At 58.3% G+C, this 17,475-nt stretch overlaps 1 protein-coding gene and 1 non-coding gene across 3 annotated transcripts in view; one reads left to right on the top strand and one right to left on the bottom strand.

The window, feature by feature from the left end:
- Nucleotides 1–8,983, bottom strand: part of EEF2K (eukaryotic elongation factor 2 kinase) — a 48,935-nt gene extending 39,952 nt beyond the window's left edge. For both annotated transcript variants that reach the window (XM_045589344.1, XM_045589346.1), the window contains exon 1: nucleotides 8,887–8,983. The gene's annotated coding sequence lies outside the window, so the exon portion shown is untranslated. The remainder of the gene's footprint in view (nucleotides 1–8,886) is intronic.
- Nucleotides 8,984–16,836: 7,853 nt separating this feature from the next.
- Nucleotides 16,837–16,918, top strand: TRNAL-UAG. The gene has a single exon. It is a non-coding gene; the product is annotated as a tRNA-Leu (tRNA).
- The last annotated feature ends 557 nt before the right edge of the window (nucleotides 16,919–17,475 follow it).

The raw sequence follows: 17,475 nt of genomic DNA, 5'->3' as shown, positions 1-17,475 counted from the left end.
GGCCCCATCCCCGGCCCCGTCCACATCCCCGTCCCCGTCCACATCCCCATCCCCGGCCCCATCCCCATTCCCGGCCCCATCCCCATTCCCGGCCCCATCCACATCCCCATCCCCATCCCCGTCCCCGTCCCCGTCCCCGTCCACATCCCCATCCCCGGCCCCATCCCCGTCCCCGTCCACATCCCCATTCCCAGCCCATCCCCATCCCCGTCCCCGTCCACATCCCCATCCCCGGCCCCATCCCCATCCCCATCCCCGTCCCCATCCCCGTCCCCATCCCCGTCCCCGTCCACATCCCCATTCCCGGCCCATCCCCGTCCCCGTCCACATCCCCATCCCCGTCCACATCCCCATCCCCGGCCCCATCCCCGTCCCCGTCCACATCCCCATTCCCAGCCCATCCCCGTCCCCGGCCCATCCCCGTCCCCGTCCACATCCCCATTTCCATTCCCGTCCACATCCCCATTCCCAGCCCCATCCCCGTCCACATCCCCGGCCCCAGCCCTATCCTCGTCACATCCCCATCCCATTTCCATTCCCATCCCTGGCCCCATCCCCAGCCCATCCACAGGACCCTCTAAAGTAGGGGTGTCGAACTCAATCAGAGAAGGGGCCAAAATCTAAAATCCAGCCTAAATCGCGGGCCGAATGGTTTACTGAACAGTCATAAACTGTCATTGTGATGGAAATGCAGCGGAGTGCAGTGATGACAGCGCGGTGCGGGCCACATTGCAAGGCCTGGCGGGACGGATTTGGCCCGCGGGCCTTGTGTTTGACACATGTGCTCTAAAGGGAGGAGGAGGGCTGAGCCAGGGAGAGAGGAGACGCCGTGAGCACAGGAAGGCTCTGGAAACGGGAAGCCGTGTGAGCCCTGGCTGTGGGCTTCGGCCTCCTGGACGCCTCGGAGAAGTCTGTGCCGTGTTAGCCCCAGGCTGTGACTGGCTGCGGCCCGGAAAGTCGTCCTCCACCTGGGAACTCGCCAGCGGGGGCACTGCCATGGCCGGAGAGTTTGGCTGCCAGCACTCTGGGTTCCTAGCAGGTCAGCCCAGGGCAGCTGCTCAAGGCCTCACCCCCGGCGGCCCCAGCACACGGGTATCTGCCAGCGTCAGCAGCGCCGGGCAGAGACCCGCTCCGGATGATTCCGGTGAATTCCAAGAAGCCCCCCCCTTCCTCCCCTACAAACAAACTCCACACCCCGGGAAGAGGAGACATGCGCTCCTCACGCTGAAGCGAGGAGCGGTCAGCACTGGCCTTGCTGCAGCTCAGACAGCCACGGCCAGACCCAGGCTTCCTCCACACAGAACGCTGCAGGGCAAGGCTGCTCCAGGCCTTCAACGTCAGAAAAGCACGTCTGAATACAAAGCACAATTATTCTCATCATGGCTTTGATTATCAAATGCATATGAGAGTTTGAAGATTAATTTTTAGCTGGAGAATCCAAGATGGCTGCCCAGGTAAACACCTAGCCGCAGCTGCACACAACAATTTCAATGAAATACAACTAAAATATAAAATGGACATTACCCAGAACTACAGGAAAGTCGACTGACTGGAAATTCTACAGCGAGAAGCAAGGAGAAAACGGAAGAGCTGTAAAAGCCTAAAGTACAGAGACACACGGCATGCGCAGAGAGGACGGAGCCGGAGAGGAGGGAGGCTGAGTGCCTGGCTGGCGTTCCCTAGCGGGAAGGAGATAAAAGCTCCGACTGTGCTGGGCCCCAGTTCCGACTGCTCTGAACCCCATTTCTGGGCCAGACCCCGGGGGCCCAGGCTCATCCATAGGGAGCTGGGCTGTAAGGCGGAACCCCGGGGGAGCGGCGAAAGGAGGTCCCGGAGGCGCGCACACTGCGCGCAGAGAAGGGACGGTTGGCTGTGCCGCAGAATTGCCCTGGCGGGAAGGAGACTGGGGCTCCAGTCTGCTCTGAACGCCACCTCCAACTCCACTTCCAACTGAACTGAACCCCAGTTCCGGGCTCATTGGGGGGAGAGTCTAGACCACATGTGTCAAACACAAGGCCCTCGGGCCAAATCCGTCCCGCCAGGCCTTGCAATGTGGCCCGCACCACACTGTCATCACTGCACTCCGCTGCGTTTCCATCACAATGACAGTTTATGACTGTTCAGTAAACCATTCGGCCCGCGATTTAGGCTGGATTTTAGATTTTGGCCCCTTCTCTGATTGAGTTCGACACCCCTAGTCTAGACTGTTTGGTAGCAGGCGAAAATCGAGGGCACCTTTCTCTCAGAGGTGCTTGCAGCGAGTACTGAAGAACCCTGGGGATTACTGAGACTCAGGAACCACATAGGGCAGGGCTGATGGAAGCCAAGGTTGTAGGCTCTACCCTGAAACTCCACCCCATCAGGGAAGCTGCGAAAATGTGACAACAAAATAGATCATAAAAGAAAGAAATGGAGGACAAAAAGCAGCTAGATATAGCGTTCAAATCTACGCTTAGAAGGTTTTTCAAGAATTTCCTAGAAAGGGTCAATAAGACCTATGAGGATATGAAAAGGGATCAACTAGAATTAATAAGGAATCAACGAGAAATGACAAGGGATCAACAAGAAATAAAGAATACATTATCTGTAATAAAAAATATTATACAGAGTCCTAAAAACAGAAAGGAAGATCACAAGAATCAAGTCAAAGATTTGGAACATAAAGAGCCAGAAGACACTCCTCCGCAGAAGCAAGAAGACAAGAGAATCCAGAAAATTGAAAATAACGTAAGAAACCTCTGGGACAACTTCAAGCGAACCAACATCAGAATTATGGGGGTCCCAGAAGATGAGAGAGAGCAAGATATTGAAAACATACTGAAAGAAATAGTGACAGAAAACTTTCCCCACCTGGTGAAAGAATTAGACTTACAAGTCCAGGAAGTGCACAGAACTCCAAACATAAGGAATCCAAAGAGGACCACACCAAGACAAATCATAATTAAAATTCCAAGAGCAAAAGACAAAGGGAGAATATTAAAAGCAGCAAGAGCAAAGCAGGTAGTTACCTATAAAGGAGCACCTATATGATTGTCAGCTGATTTCTCAACAGAAACCATGCAGGCCAGACGGGAATGGAAAGAAATATTCAAGGTGATGAATAGTAAGAACCTACAGCCAAAGATAATCTATCCAGCAAAGCTATCACTCAGAATCGAAGGTCAGATAAAGAGCTTCACTAAAAAAAAAAAAAAAAGCTAAAGGAGTTCATTACCGCCAAACCAGAATTATATGAATTGCTGAAGGGGGTTCTTTCGGAAGAGAAAGTAAATAAAGATAAAAATTATGAACAACAAATACGTAACTACCAACAAGTGAATCTAAAAACCAAGGAAATTAAAAAAAAATCTGATGAACAATATTAACTGGTGAATATAATAGATTCAAAGGTATGGAAGGGGAGTGAACTGACGATTCTTGGGGAAAAGGGGAGAGGGGGATGTGGGAAGAGACTGAACATAAACTGTGCACCTATGGATGAGGACAATGGGGGGTGGGGAAAGGGCAGAGGGTGGGATGGGAACCTGGTGGAGGGGAGCAATGGAGGGGGGTGGGGGGAAGGAACATTTGTAATAATATGAACAATAAAATTTTATTTAAAAGAAAAAGATTAATTTTTAACGACGTGCTCAGGACACCGTGTGCGCCGGGAACCAGGGACACAGCCTCTCTCGCTCTCAGGGGAGCTGTCCATGTGCCCCAGCCTTCCTTTCTCCCGTGCAGTCGGCACTCTGCACGGCGCACAGCAGGTCCTGCGTGAATGCGTGCTGCAGGCACTAACAGGCACGCGGAGACATGGGCAGCCTCTGCGTCTAACGGGCGCAGCAGGCCGCCGTGGGGGACCGTGGGGCTGCAGCCGCCAGGTGTCGGGGTTCGTTGGCTGACAGTGCTGGGGCAGAGAGAACAATGGGGCGAGCTGAGAAGCAGGAACCGCGCTGTTAGCTGTGACTGCTTCGCTCTGAGTAAGAAAGCACGTTCTGACCGGAGGGAGTTGTACCCGGGCCTGGGAGTTAACCCGGATGCGGCCCGTTCTCATCCAGAACTGCCTGTCACCGCACACAGAGTAACAGCCTTGTTGGCGAAACAACGGAGTCCGGAAGGCACTGGCCCTCTGCAACGCCAGGCCACATCGCCTGCAACCATTTTACCCTCTTCCTTCCTTTTGCCTTCTTCCCGGTGTATAAGCTGCTGGCTTGGTGGGGGCGCGTGCACAGAACAGACTTTCCAGGGTGACCGGCTTGCGGGGGGGCGGGGGGGCCTGGATTCAGGCCACACACACACACACACACACACACACACACCCGTGCTGCCGGCCTGGCTGGAATAAAGGCTCACACAGGGCCCAGCCCTGTCCCTGCTTCAGGGGCAGCCAGACCCATTGCTGTCCAATCTCGGAAGCATGGCTGAGCTCTGAGTGGGGAGCCTGCACCAGGCGGAGCCCCCGAAAAGCGCCCAAGACGAGGGCCTGGCCTGACAAGGCTTTGGGGGCACACGGGTCCGGGTTCCGGGGTTCAGGTCCTGACTCTGCTACTGCCAGTGAGTGGCTTTGGGGACCTCAGCGTCCTCACCGTCAGATCCACTGGTCAGAAAGCGGAGCGGGTGTGCGAGGAGAAGGGCTGGGAGAGCTGGCCGGGGACAGAAGGGCCACCGTGGCAGGCAGCTCTCCACGGAAGCTGTGCGGCCCCTCCTGGCCAGGGACTACGTTTCCCAGCACCCTTTGCCTCTGGGGGGGACCATGTGACTGCACGGGGGCCAATGGCATATGGGCTGCTTCTGAACCCACGCCAACAGCCCATTCCCCCCTGGGTCCGTCTCCGCCTGTGATCCCGCAGACACACTGAGATCTTGATCCCGCGGAGCCGCTGAACGGATTGGCATCATTTCGGCATCTCACCCAGCGCCTGCTCCTGCCTCGTCACCGTCCCCACTCCCCGAGGGCAGGCTCCCCATCCGCACCCCGACTCCTCTCACAGAGGCCTGTTTGGCACTCCTGCCGGCCTCCTGCCCTCCCGGCCAGCTCCTCTGCTATCTCCCCCTGCAGCTGAATGTCGCCTCCCGCCCTCCCGGCCAGCTCCCTCGGCTGCTGAGACGTCCTCCTCCCGGGATCCTCCGGGCCCCCGTGAGCACCAGCAGCTCGTCCTCCCGGGTCCTCCGGGCCCCCGTGAGCACCATCAGCTCCTCCTCCCGGGTCCTCCGGGCCCCCGGGAGCACCAGCAGCTCGTCCTCCCGGGTCCTCCGGGCCCCCGGGAGCACCATCAGCTCCTCCTCCCGGGTCCTCCGGGCCCCCGGGAGCACCAGCAGCTCGTCCTCCCGGATCCTCCGGGCCCCCGGGAGCACCAGCAGCTCGTCCTCCCGGATCCCCCGGGCCCCCGTGAGCACCAGCAGCTCGTCCTCCCGGATCCTCCGGGCCCCCGTGAGCACCAGCAGCTCGTCCTCCCGGATCCTCCGGGCCCCCGGGAGCACCAGCAGCTCGTCCTCCCGGGTCCTCCGGGCCCCCGGGAGCACCAGCAGCTCGTCCTCCCGGGTCCTCCGGGACCCCGGGAGCACCAGCAGCTCGTCCTCCCGGAGGACGTGCAGGAGCGGAAGTCACAGGGCGTTCTCTCCGGCAGCCACAGACCAGGCGGGGGGGGGGGCCCGCCCAGAGGCTCTGCCAGTCACTCAGGGCCCCAATGGCACCGCCAGGAGCGGAGGAGTCGGGTTTGCTCCCCCCTTCCCCCACCCGTCCCGGTCTCCCCCGTCCCCCCTGCCGGCCCGGTCTCCCCCCCTCCCCCGTCCTCCCGGCCGGCCCGGTCCCCCCCCCTCCCCCGTCCTCCCGGCTGGCCCAGTCTCCCCCCCTCCCCCGTCCTCCCGGCCGGCCCGGTCCCCCCCCCTCCCCCGTCCTCCCGGCCGGCCCGGTCTCCCCCCCTCCCCCGTCCTCCCGGCCGGCCCGGTCTCCCCCCTCCCCCGTCCTCCCTGCCGGCCCGGTCCCCCCCCCCCGTCCCCCCTGCCGGCCCGGTCTCCCCGGGTCCTCCCTGCCGGCCCGGTCTCCCCGGGTCCTCCCTGCCCGCCGGGTCCTCACAGCAGGGCCTGGGCCAGCGGGGGCGGTGGCCTCGCTGGGAACGTGAGCAGGGAGCCTCCCCGGCTCAGCTCCAGCAGCTCAGTTACACTCCGGGGGCCCAGGCCCAGCGATCTGTGTAAACAGACCCGGCGTCTTTGAAAAGCTCAAGCTCTGAAGAGGAATTCTCCGCCAGCACACCACGTGTTCCTCCTCTGCTCCCTGCAGAGTGCCCAGCGGAGACGGACACGGGCACCCTGGCTTTCACCTCCCCCTCATCATCAGCCTGTGTGACCGCCCATCCCGTCTGAGCTTCCCTGCTCGGGCCCATCGGCCTTGGCTCCCGGAGTCTAACCCAGAAGCCTGCGAGGCCAAGCTGCTTCATCCCTGTAACCATCTTCTTCTAGGAAATTCTCAGGGTCAAGGGTGACAGTCTGAACTTCTGGGTCAGCAAAAGTGGTCTCCCATCCCCACCCCACCCCCAGCTGGTTTGGCTCAGGGGACAGAGCATCAGCCTGCGAACGGGTCCCAGGTTCGATTCCGGACAGGGGCATGTGCCTGGGTTGCTGGCTCAGTCCCCAGAGGGGTGTGCAGGAGCTAATCAATGATTTGCCCTCATCATTGTTTCTATCTCTCTCCCCCTCTCCCTTCCTCTCTGAAATCAATAAAAACAGATTTTAAAACAACTAAAAAAAAACCGACCCCTCCAACATAAACACTATTTCTGAATCAGTCCAGCCAGCCACTATTGCTCTGAACGTAGTCCTGATCATCACTATTTTCCTGCTTCAGTTCAGAATCAACCCAGGAAGGATGAATCCCAGAGAACGAGCTGGAACAAACAGGAGTTTCTGCTGTTGACCTCCAGCCTCCTCCCACGCTGCTCCCCGCCTCCTGGCAACCGGACGAGTCCGCTGCAGACTAGACAGATTCTGCGGGGAATCTGATCCGAGTCAGGAAAAAAGGTGTCTCCCCCAGAACGGCCCAGCCAGAGCCGCCCGGGGGAGGCAGTCACCAAGCCCTCTCGCACCCCAGACTTGGAAGACCCCCCTCTCTTCAGCAGGTAGCACAGCCCCCGGGGAGGGAGGCTGTCCGGAGCCTGTCGGGGTCCAGGCTCCTTCAGGCAGGTGGCTCCGGAGCCTAGGCCCTCGGTGGGAAGGGGCAGGGGCCAGGTGTTTAGGGTCCTGGAGCTTTAAACAGGGGCGCTCACATGCACGCCGCCTTCCTGTGTGCGGCTTCTCCCAGCTCCCCGCCCGGCCGGCGCAGGGGCCAGAGCTGTCTGTGCACTGGGAGGTGCGGGCTGGGGGAGCCCGCTGACGGTGCTTCTCTCTGCAGCCTTGTTCCTCTCTCCCTTCTTCCCTAATAGCAATTAAAATGGTTTTAAAAAGCGTTTACGATTTTGAATAAGGCTTCCTGTCAGTTCTCAGGAATGGACCCTGAGTTTGGACTTTGGGGCTTCTCCCCAACAGCTACACACACTGAGGACATTTCACCTGAGCGCAGGCCTGCCTGCCCGCCGAGGGGGGCTGGGACCAGGGCTGGCGGGATGGGGGGCAGGCCCAGCGACGGCACCCTGACGTCACGCCCTCACGTGTTGCCGTGTTTGTGGGGTTCGTGCACGACCAGGGGAAGCGTGGACCCCACCTCCCGCTGCCTCAGCCACCCCTCCAGCTCAGGGCGCCCCTGGTTCCGGTTCCAGTTCCGGGTTCCAGGAGGCCTCCACTCACCCCCCCCCAGCACACACACACACTCACACACACACACACACTCACTCACACACACACACTCACACACACACACACACTCACACACACTCACACACACACACACTCTCACACACTCACACACACACTCTCACACACACACTCACACACACTCACACACACTCACACACACTCACTCACACACTCACACACACACACTCTCACACTCACACACTCACACACACTTACACACACACTCACACACACACTCTCACACACACACACTCACACACACACACTCACTCACACACACACACACACACACTCACTCACACACTCACACTCACACACATACACACACACACTCACACACACACTCTCACACACACACTCTCACACTCACTCACACACACACTCACACTCACACACACACACACACACTCACACTCACACACTCACACACTCACACTCTCACACAGCAGCACCAGCCGCACCTCCGGCGGCGCTCCGCCCTCACTCGGTCCACCTTCCTGCCGGTCCGCAGTGGCCCCGGGCCTGGCCCCCCTCCGTCCCGCTGGGCGCCCATCCCAGCCTCCGTCCGCCCCGCTCCCTCCTCGCTGCGGACAGACGGCGAGGACCGCGCTCCCCGCCGCACGGCCCGGGTCCGGGTCCCCCTGACGGAGCGGGCTGCGCTGCGGGCCTGCGGTGACCGGACGGCGGCGCTGTCCCCCTCCGCGGCCCGGCGCACCCTCACCGACGTGCACCCCACCGACCGTGCACCCCACCGACCGTGCACCCCACCGACCGTGCACCGCACCGACCGTGCACCGCACCGACCGTGCACGCCACCGACCGTGCACCGCACCGACCGTGCACCGCACCGACCGTGCACCCCACCGACCGTGCACCGCACCGACCGTGCACCCCACCGACCGTGCACCGCACCGACCGTGCACCCCACCGACCGTGCACCCCACCGACGCCCCGCTGCCCTGCGACCCCCCAATCTCACAGCTGAACCGGGGGGAGCGCTCCCACCTCCCTCCGCGGTCCCACTGCCTGCCCCGCCCGGCTGCCCGGTGCTGGCCTTGCGGAGGGGGGGGACCCCGCAGCGCCGCCCGCTCCCCGCCGCCCGCACCCCGCACCTACCTCGGGCGGGCGGGCAGGGGCGGCCGAGGCTGGCGGCCGCGAGGACGGCGAGCAGGCAGAGGCTGGCGGCCCGGCGCTCCAGGGTGCAGGCGGGGCCCCCGGAGCGGGGGCGGCGGGCCGGGCGCGGGGCCGCGGGGGACGCAGCGGGCGCGGGGCGCGGGGCGCGGGGCGCACGGACGGCCGGTGCTGGGCGGCGGGCGGCGGGCGGCGGGCGGCGGTGCGGAGCGGCTGCCTCGGGCGGCGGGCGGCGGTCTGGGAGCGGGCGGGCGGGCGGGCGGGCGGAGCCGGCACCGCGTGGCTGTCACGTGGTCCCTCCTACCCGCTCCGCCCGCTCGGCCCCGCCCGGCGCAGCGCCCGCGGCACCTGAGCTGGCGGGCCTGGCACCCGCCCGCCTTCCCTCTTCCCCGCCCGCGGCTCCTGCATTGGTCCTTCCCCAAGCCACCAGCGAGCCTCCCGGTGCTTGGGGGTTTTATGATAGGAAATTCCTTCCTTCCCCCGATTTCCGCTCCGTTAACCTAAGGCTCTTACGGCCACTGCAGTTGGCGGTGGCATCCTGTCTAATAAAAGTGATATGCAAATTAACACAGCCGAGAGAGCCACGCCCACCAGCCACATCCACCAGCCAATCAGAGCGAGTATGCAAATTAGCACAACCAAGATGGCTGCGGCTGCGGAGAGAGCAGGGGCAGGCTTGGGTTTCCGGCAATGGAGGAAGCCAGCTTTCCGCACACCCTGGCGGGCCCAGGCCTCCGCTCCAGGCTACAAAGTTTCAGTTGTAGAAGGTAAACAAACCCCAGACACCTGGGCCTTGGCTTGGGGGGAGGGCGTGACTGGCCTGCAAACCACCACAGGCTCCTCGCCCAGGCCGCCCCACATCCCAAGGGAACCGTCACCCTTATCTGGGACACCTTTCAGGGCAAACCAGCTGGCCCCCACCCATGTACCAGGCCTCTGTCCTATCCAATAAAAGAGTAATACGCAGATTGACCATCACTCCAACACACAAGCTGGCTGCCCCACTGTGGTCAAAGATCCTGCCCCCATGTGGACACAAGATGGCCACCACAAGATGGCCAGCAGGGGAGGGCAGTTGGGAGGGACCAAGCCTGCAGGGGAGGGCAGTTAGGGGTGACCAGGCTGCCTGAGGAGGGACATTGGGGGCAAACAGGCTGGCAGGAGAGCAGTTAGGCATCAATGAGGCTGGTATGCGTGTGGTTAGGGGGTGATCAGGCTGGCAGGCAGAAGTGGTTAGGGGCAATCAGGAAGGCAGGCAAGCAGTTGGGAGCCAGCAGTCCTGGAGGGGCCTAAAGGGGCAGTCGGACATCTCTCAAGGGGACCCAGATTGGAGAGGGTGCAGGCTGGGCTGACGGACAAGCCCCCGCCCCCACCCGCATTCACGAATTGCATGCACTGGGCCTCTAGTTTAATTAACTAAAAGCCCTGTGAACAAAACTCATGGGCGGGGAGGGTCCCTAGGCCTGGCTGGCGGTCAGGGCGGAGAGGCCTTCCTTCGTCCTGCACCTCCCCCGGTGGTCAGCACACATCATAGCAAGCAAGCAAGCGAACTCCTGAGGGGACAATTTGCATATTAGGCTTTTACAAATGTAGACTAGAGGCCCACATGCAGGGGGTGTCCCTCTCACACCCAGGACCCCTTGGATAGGGCCCAGCGGGCTTTCCTTCCCCCTGGAAGGTGTGGTGGGAGAAATGGGGAAAAAGAAATGTTCTGAATGGAGTGTTTCACGTTTGGCCTCTGTGCTACAGTTCTGGAACATACAAGATCTAGAAAATACTATTTTGGTTTTTGCTCTTTGATCACCTCAGGAAAACTTCTCTGGCTTTTGGCAAAAGACAGAATTGCACCTGAAATTCTGACTAAGGGAAAGTCAGGCAGAAACAAAGAGTCGGAAGTAACCTCTTGGAGCCCAAAGCTAAACAGACAAAAGTTAGCAGAGAGCATAAGTTATAGTTCTATGGCCATGGGCAGGTTAACCTCGAGCCTCTGTAATTTATATATATATGTATGTATATATATATATATGTTTCAGAGAAGAAGGGAGAGGGGGAGGGAGATAGAAACATCGATGATGAGAATCACTGACCGGCTGCTTCCTGCATGCTCCCCACGGGACCAAGCCCTCAACCTGGACATGTGCCCTCAACCCTCTCTCCACGGAAGTAAACCAGCTGGGGCTGAGCCTCTGTGAATTGGTCTGCTGGGCAAGTACCCCCTTCTGTGCACAAACGTCTTCATTTGTCTCCAGGGAACCGGCCCCCACTCCTATTCTCTGCTTATGAGAACAGCCCTCCCATACCCTGGCTTCGAGAGAACACATGACCAGACCTGGCCAATGAGTCTATTCTACCCCTTTACCCCGCTGATTGGTTCTGGGATGAGCATGTGACTCAATGAGACACTTACCTGGGCCTGTTATAGCATTCACAAATCAGGGATTCTTTTCCAGAGAGGTGTTGGCTGGTAGGATGTAAGCCTAGGGTTTCTGAGCATTCATTCTTATGGCACAGTTTTATTTATTTATTTTAAAGGATATATATCTTTATTGATTTCAGAGAGGAAGGGAGAGGGAGACAGAGACAGAAACACCAATGATGAGAGAGAACCGTAGATTGGCTGCCTCCTGCACACTCCTCCCTGGGGATCAAGCCTGCTACCCAGCTTGTGCCCTGACCCCCGGGAATCGAACCATGACCTCCTGGTTAATAGGTCGATGCTCAACCACATATTTATTATGCTTCTACTGTGTGCCAAGTGTTGTGCTAAGAGTTGGGGGAAGGCCAGCTGTCTGATGGGGAAGGAAAAGGGAAAAGAACTTCACAGGCTTAAATGTTACGCCCAGACTTCGTGATCCCCAAAAACCACCAGGGAGCCGAGTCCGATGCAACAAACAAAAGAGCCTCTTCCATGCTAGCATGGGCTCTGTCCCACCCACGCCGACAGCATGGCGGAAGAGAGACCGAACTGCGACAGGTCAAGGGGTCTTATAGGGGTGGTGACGCACTGCTTTGGCTGACCCTGATAGGTGGGGTGAGGGCTGGGGTCCAGCTCCACCCTGCCCCACAGTACAAAATGGAGTCAGGAGTTAGCCCCGCTCCGCCCTGCCCTCTCATAAACACTGCAAGGTGCGTTAGGAGTGGAGAGCACAGGGACAAGGCGAGGCGATGGGGCGACCGAGGTCAGGAAGCCGGCTCTGAGGAAGGGCCTGGAGCTGCGCTCAGGAGCAGCGACACCACCTCAGGGGCTTGGGAACACCGGTGCCTCTGCTGAGGTCAGACTGTCCCAGGCTGTGCGTGGCCTTCCTTAATGACCTCCTTTAACCGCCACACAGGGCTGTTCACTCTTCACGAAGTTTTGGGGTAACAACTCAGGATCAAACACAGGAGGAGAAAACAAGCTGTCTCCTCACTGTCACAGTCTCCAAGAGGAAAAGCAGACCCTTTCCAAGGGACACTGTGTGGCTCACTCCGGTCCACGCCTGCTCCCTCCCTTCCCGTACTCGGACAAACATCACCTCTTCACGCTCCGAGAGACATTCCGCCTCCACTGGGAAAACCCCTCTTCCTGTCCCCCTTTCCCCTCACCAGAGTAATCCACAGGACTCAATCCACAGGAGGCAAAAAGATATCACCAAGAAAGTGAAAAAGACAGCTCACTATGGGAGAAAATACTCAAAAAAGTCTTACCTGACAAGGGATGTGTAACTAGGCTATATAGACAACTCTTACAACTCAATAATAATAAGTAACCCAATTTAAAAATGGACAAAAGATTTGGACCTTTATCCAAAGAAGATATACAAATGACCAATAAGCATAGGAAAAGATATTCAACATCATTAGCCATTAGAAAACGTAACTCAAAACCATATACACTACCATGGCTGTAATAGAAAGTCAGATAATTACAAATGTTGACAAGGATCTGAGGAAATCTGGAGGAGCCAGGGTTCCTCTTCGGGGTTTTGTGTTCTGGAGAAGGCCGCACACACATGAAAAGAGACTGGAAATGGGGGCCGGGCGGGAGCCCACCTCTAGGGGGATGACTACCACTGCTCTGGCCTCGCCATCCCTTTTATTGAGGTTATGGGAAACTCCCATATCCTTTAGGCAGGAAATTCCAATGATAGACAATCAGCAAGAATTCACATATGACTAACAGGTGGAGGTTGTTTTAACTACCAATGTCTTAACTAAACAGTGAGTGAATAGCTCTGACCATTCAGAGCCATTAAGGTTGACCAGCCTTCCAGATTCCCTTTTCACATTTCTCTATTAGTGACAACATTCGGTTTCTGGCAGAAATTAGAAACTTCATACGCTTCTAGCAGGAATGGGAAATTGACAACAGTTTGGCAATTCCTCAAAATATTAAACAGGGGTCTACATATGCAATTCCACTCTCAGGAACATACCAAGAGAAATGAAAACATATGTCCACACAGAATCGTACACACGCGTGTTCACAGCAGCATTATTTATGATGGCCCACTCCAATGTGCACCAGCTGCCGGCTGGACGGTTAGACGTGGCATGGGGGCCCATGCACCGAGCTCCCAGTCAGGACTCCTGGCCTGGGTTGTGGGCCGGATCCTGCAGGAGGCAGCCGATGGATGTCACACTCTCACATTGAGGTTTCTCTCTCCCTCTGAGAAAAACAATAAAAACATATTTAAGCTCAGCCCTAGTCATGGCAAATCAATGTTCACCTGAGTTCATTATGAGAGAGAGAGAGAGAGAGAGAGAGAGAGAGAGAGAGAGAGAGGGAGAGGGAGAGAGAGTCAGAGAGAGGTGGGAGGAGCAGGGTCATGCTGGCCATGGTCTGATACTAAAGCGTGCTGTGTGTCACTGGCAGGATCACCCGCAGAGGGCTCTGCTTCCTCCTTGTGGCCGGAGTGGGTGGTCATGCTGAGGACTGGACCACAGCCTGGCCACTCCTGCTGGGCAGCTGCACAGAAACACATGCCTCTGGTTTTGTCTAAGTCCACGTAGCAGGAAGGAGTGACCTCAACCAAGGAAATGAAAACCCTGGTTCAAGGAACAGTTGTTGTTTTTTTTTTTTTAATACATTTTATTGATTTTTTACAGAGAGGAAGAGAGAGAGAGAGCTAGAAACATCGATGAGAGAGAAACATCAATCAGCTGCCTCTTGGAGCTGCTCAAGGCTGGGCCACACACACACACACACACACACCCCTTACTGGGGATGTGCCCGAAACCAAGGTACATGCCCTGACCGGAATCGAACCTGGGACCTTTCAGTCCGCAGGCCGACGCTCTATCCACTGAGCCAAACCGGTTTCAGCAAGGAACAGTCTTGTTGCCGACACCGAACCGGGTCCTGAGGACAGAGCACTGGGCTAACACCACACCAGCGCCTGCTCTCCTGGAGCTGACATTCCACAGGGACAGGCTATCCCTGGAAGAGACGCACACATGCTTGAGGGCAGGGAGGGGGGTGGTTTGTGGAAAGCCACCACCGAGCAGTGCCCCGAAAGAACTCTCATGGAGCACAGGAGGTCCCGGGAGGGCACCGAGCGCTCACTGTGTGCCAGGGGTCTGGTTAAGCGCCTGAGACACACGACCACATCTGATCCCCTTGGGTGTCCCACGTGCCCAGAACTGTGCCTGACACATGGTAGGCATTCAAGAAGTATTTGCACAATGCGTGACTTCAGCTCCCACAGCAAGTTCTGTAGGGCGGCACTCACTGTCAGCCCGTTAGCAGGATGAGGACTTCAGTCCACAGAGACCACCCAGCCGGTGAAGGCTCGGCTGTGAGATCCAGAGGGTGGGCTTGCCCCCTGTATTGGTTTCCTGTTGCTGCTACAACAAATCACCACGAATTCAGTGGCTTAACGCAGCACAGCTGTCTTACAGTCTGGGGGGTCAGCAGCCTGGAATCCAGCTGTCCGTCCCCTCGTGCTCCTCCTCTCAGGGCCTCTGGAGGAATCAGTACTGTACCTTCTCCGCTGCAGAGACCGCCTGCACGTCTCAGCTTGTGGGTGCACCACTCCCACTTGTTTCTGTCTTCAGGCCTTCTCCAATCCCCGTCTCTCTTATAAGGACCCCGTGATTGCTGTGGGCACCCCGAGGTAATCTCCCTGTGCCCCCCCCCCCCCAGGTAATCTCCCTGTGGTTGCTGTGCCCCCCCCCCCCGGTAATCTCCCTGTGATTGCTGTGCCCCCCCCCCGGTAATCTCCCTGTGATTGCTGTGCCCCCCCCCCCAGGTAATCTCCCTGTGATTGCTGTGGCCCCCCCCCCAGGTAATCTCCCTGTGATTGCTGTGCCCACCCCCCCCCAGGTAATCTCCCTGTGATTCCTGTGCCCCCCCCCCAGGTAATCTCCCTGTGATTGCTGTGGCCCCCCCCCCCAGGTAATCTCCCTGTGATTGCTGTGCCCCCCCCCCCCCAGGTAATCTCCCTGTGATTGCTGTGCCCCTCCACCCCCCAGGAAATCTCCCTGTGATTGCTGTGCCCCCCCCCCCCAGGAAATCTCCCTGTGATTCCTGTGCCCCCCCCCCCAGGTAATCTCCCTGTGATTGCTGTGGCCCCCCCCCCAGGTAATCTCCCTGTGATTGCTGTGCCCCCCCCCCCCCAGGTAATCTCCCTGTGATTGCTGTGCCCCTCCACCCCCGGTAATCTCCCTGTGATTGCTGTGCCCCCCCCCCCCAGGTAATCTCCCTGTGATTGCTGTGCCCCTCCACCCCCCAGGAAATCTCCCTGTGATTGCTGTGCCCCACCCCACCCCCCAGGAAATCTCCCTGTGATTGCTGTGCCCCCCCCCCCCCCCAGGAAATCTCCCTGTGATTGCTGTGGGACCCCAGGTAATCTCCCCGTCCCAAGACCCTGATTTGAGTCCCATCTGCAAAGTCCCTTTGTCACACAGAGTCAGGTGTTCCCAGGTTCTGGGTGTGAATGAGGACCCCTGGGGTGGGAGTGGTGTACCCATTCAGCCAAATGTCTTTACTCTGCTGTATTTCTGTTTGCTTCCTTAGCTTTGCATGCTCATGAGTAAGCCTGCGTGTGTGTGTGTCATTAGAAAACAAGTGGACTGAAAGGAATTGCAACTTTTTCCCCCTTTGATTGGTTTATTTCACTGAACATCATGTTTTCAAAAGTTTATCAACCTTGTAGCAGGTAGCATTACTGATAAATAGATAAGTAAAATGTGCTAAATGTATATATTCATTTAGCACATTTTACTTATCTATTTATCAGTTGATGAACATTTGGATTGTTTCCACTTCCCGGCTCTTGTGAATAACGCCGCTGTGAACATTTGTATACAGGAATTGCAGCTCCTGAGGCAGGAGGAAGGGAAGCAGAGCTCGGGATGTCAGAGGGGCCTGGCTCCTGTCTACATGTTCATTCGCTTGTTGTTAGAAAGGGTTTGCTTGTGGCGGCGGGAGCGGAGGAGCTGGTGCTCGGTGCGGCCGCGTTAGAAACCGGAGGGAGCCGGCTCTGCCCGGCGGCCGGCCGGAGGGCGCCCCGCCTTCTTAACCCCCCCCCCCCCCCCCCCCGTGCCCAGGGCCTGGAACAGCCTCCGGGCGGGACCGGGCACCAGGCCGGCAGCGGCGCGCGGAGGCGGGGGAGCTCGCAGGGGCCGGGCCGTCTCTGGGGTCGCACGAGCCGCGCTGCCGCGCCCCCAGGCGGCCGTGGGCGGCAGGTGCACGCTCACGGAGGCTCAGGTGCCCGCACGGCGGAGGACGGGACGTTGGCGTTAACCGCAGACGCTCTCCCCTCCTCCCGACGCCGCTCCCACGCCGCCGCTGCGATCACCGGGGCGCTGTGACCCCCAGACCAGAGGAGGCTGGGCCGGCGGAACCGAGGCTAGACTGCTACTGGGCATGCGCATGTGCACCGGGGCGGGGCTTGCGGCGGGAGCCACGTCATCAGCCTGATAGAGCCGCAGTGGAACACTTCCCAGACAGGAGGTAGCGTGGCCGAGTGGTCTAAGGCGCTGGATTTAGGCTCCAGTCATTTCGATGGCGTGGGTTCGAATCCCACCGCTGCCACACTGTTAATGGTTCCTCTTTTCCATCACTAGAGCTTATATAATCTCCTGGCGTCATTCTCACAATTCCTCTTTTCTGACGCTCGAATTTTTTAAAAAATGGAACTGGTGGCGGGGAGGGGAGAACTAAAACTGCAGCACAGGCCTCTCATGCGTAGCCTATCCCACAAACCTACCAATCCTACTACCCAGAAAATAAAAAGGAAAGCCTTTCTGTATTTCCAGGAAAAACCATCTGAGATACTTTGAAAAATTCCCAACAGTCATTTCGTGCTTCCATGTCTTAGCCCAACAAGTACAAAGGTTATGTGGGGGTGACTTAATCATGGCCTGAGCTCGGAAGGGTTCCTTCTGGCTGGCTCTGTGTACTTGGGAGAGCACCACTGACTCCAGAAACCTCTGCTGGCAGAAAGGTGTCAGGGTCCCCGGGGAGGGGCTCTGGGAGAGGGGCACTGCCCCGCTCCGGGATGAGGAACCTTGAGGGCCCAGCTTCCCAGGTCTACCTCCTTCTTGGTCTTCAGTCTTGGTTTAGGGGCACGACGGTTATGTATTCACTCA

The sequence above is a fragment of the Pipistrellus kuhlii genome, unplaced genomic scaffold (assembly GCF_014108245.1).
Source record: "Pipistrellus kuhlii isolate mPipKuh1 unplaced genomic scaffold, mPipKuh1.p scaffold_m20_p_31, whole genome shotgun sequence".
NCBI lineage: Eukaryota > Metazoa > Chordata > Mammalia > Chiroptera > Vespertilionidae > Pipistrellus > Pipistrellus kuhlii.
The sequence above is the reverse complement of the archived record's forward strand: the minus strand, read 5'-3'. Positions and strand labels throughout refer to the sequence as shown.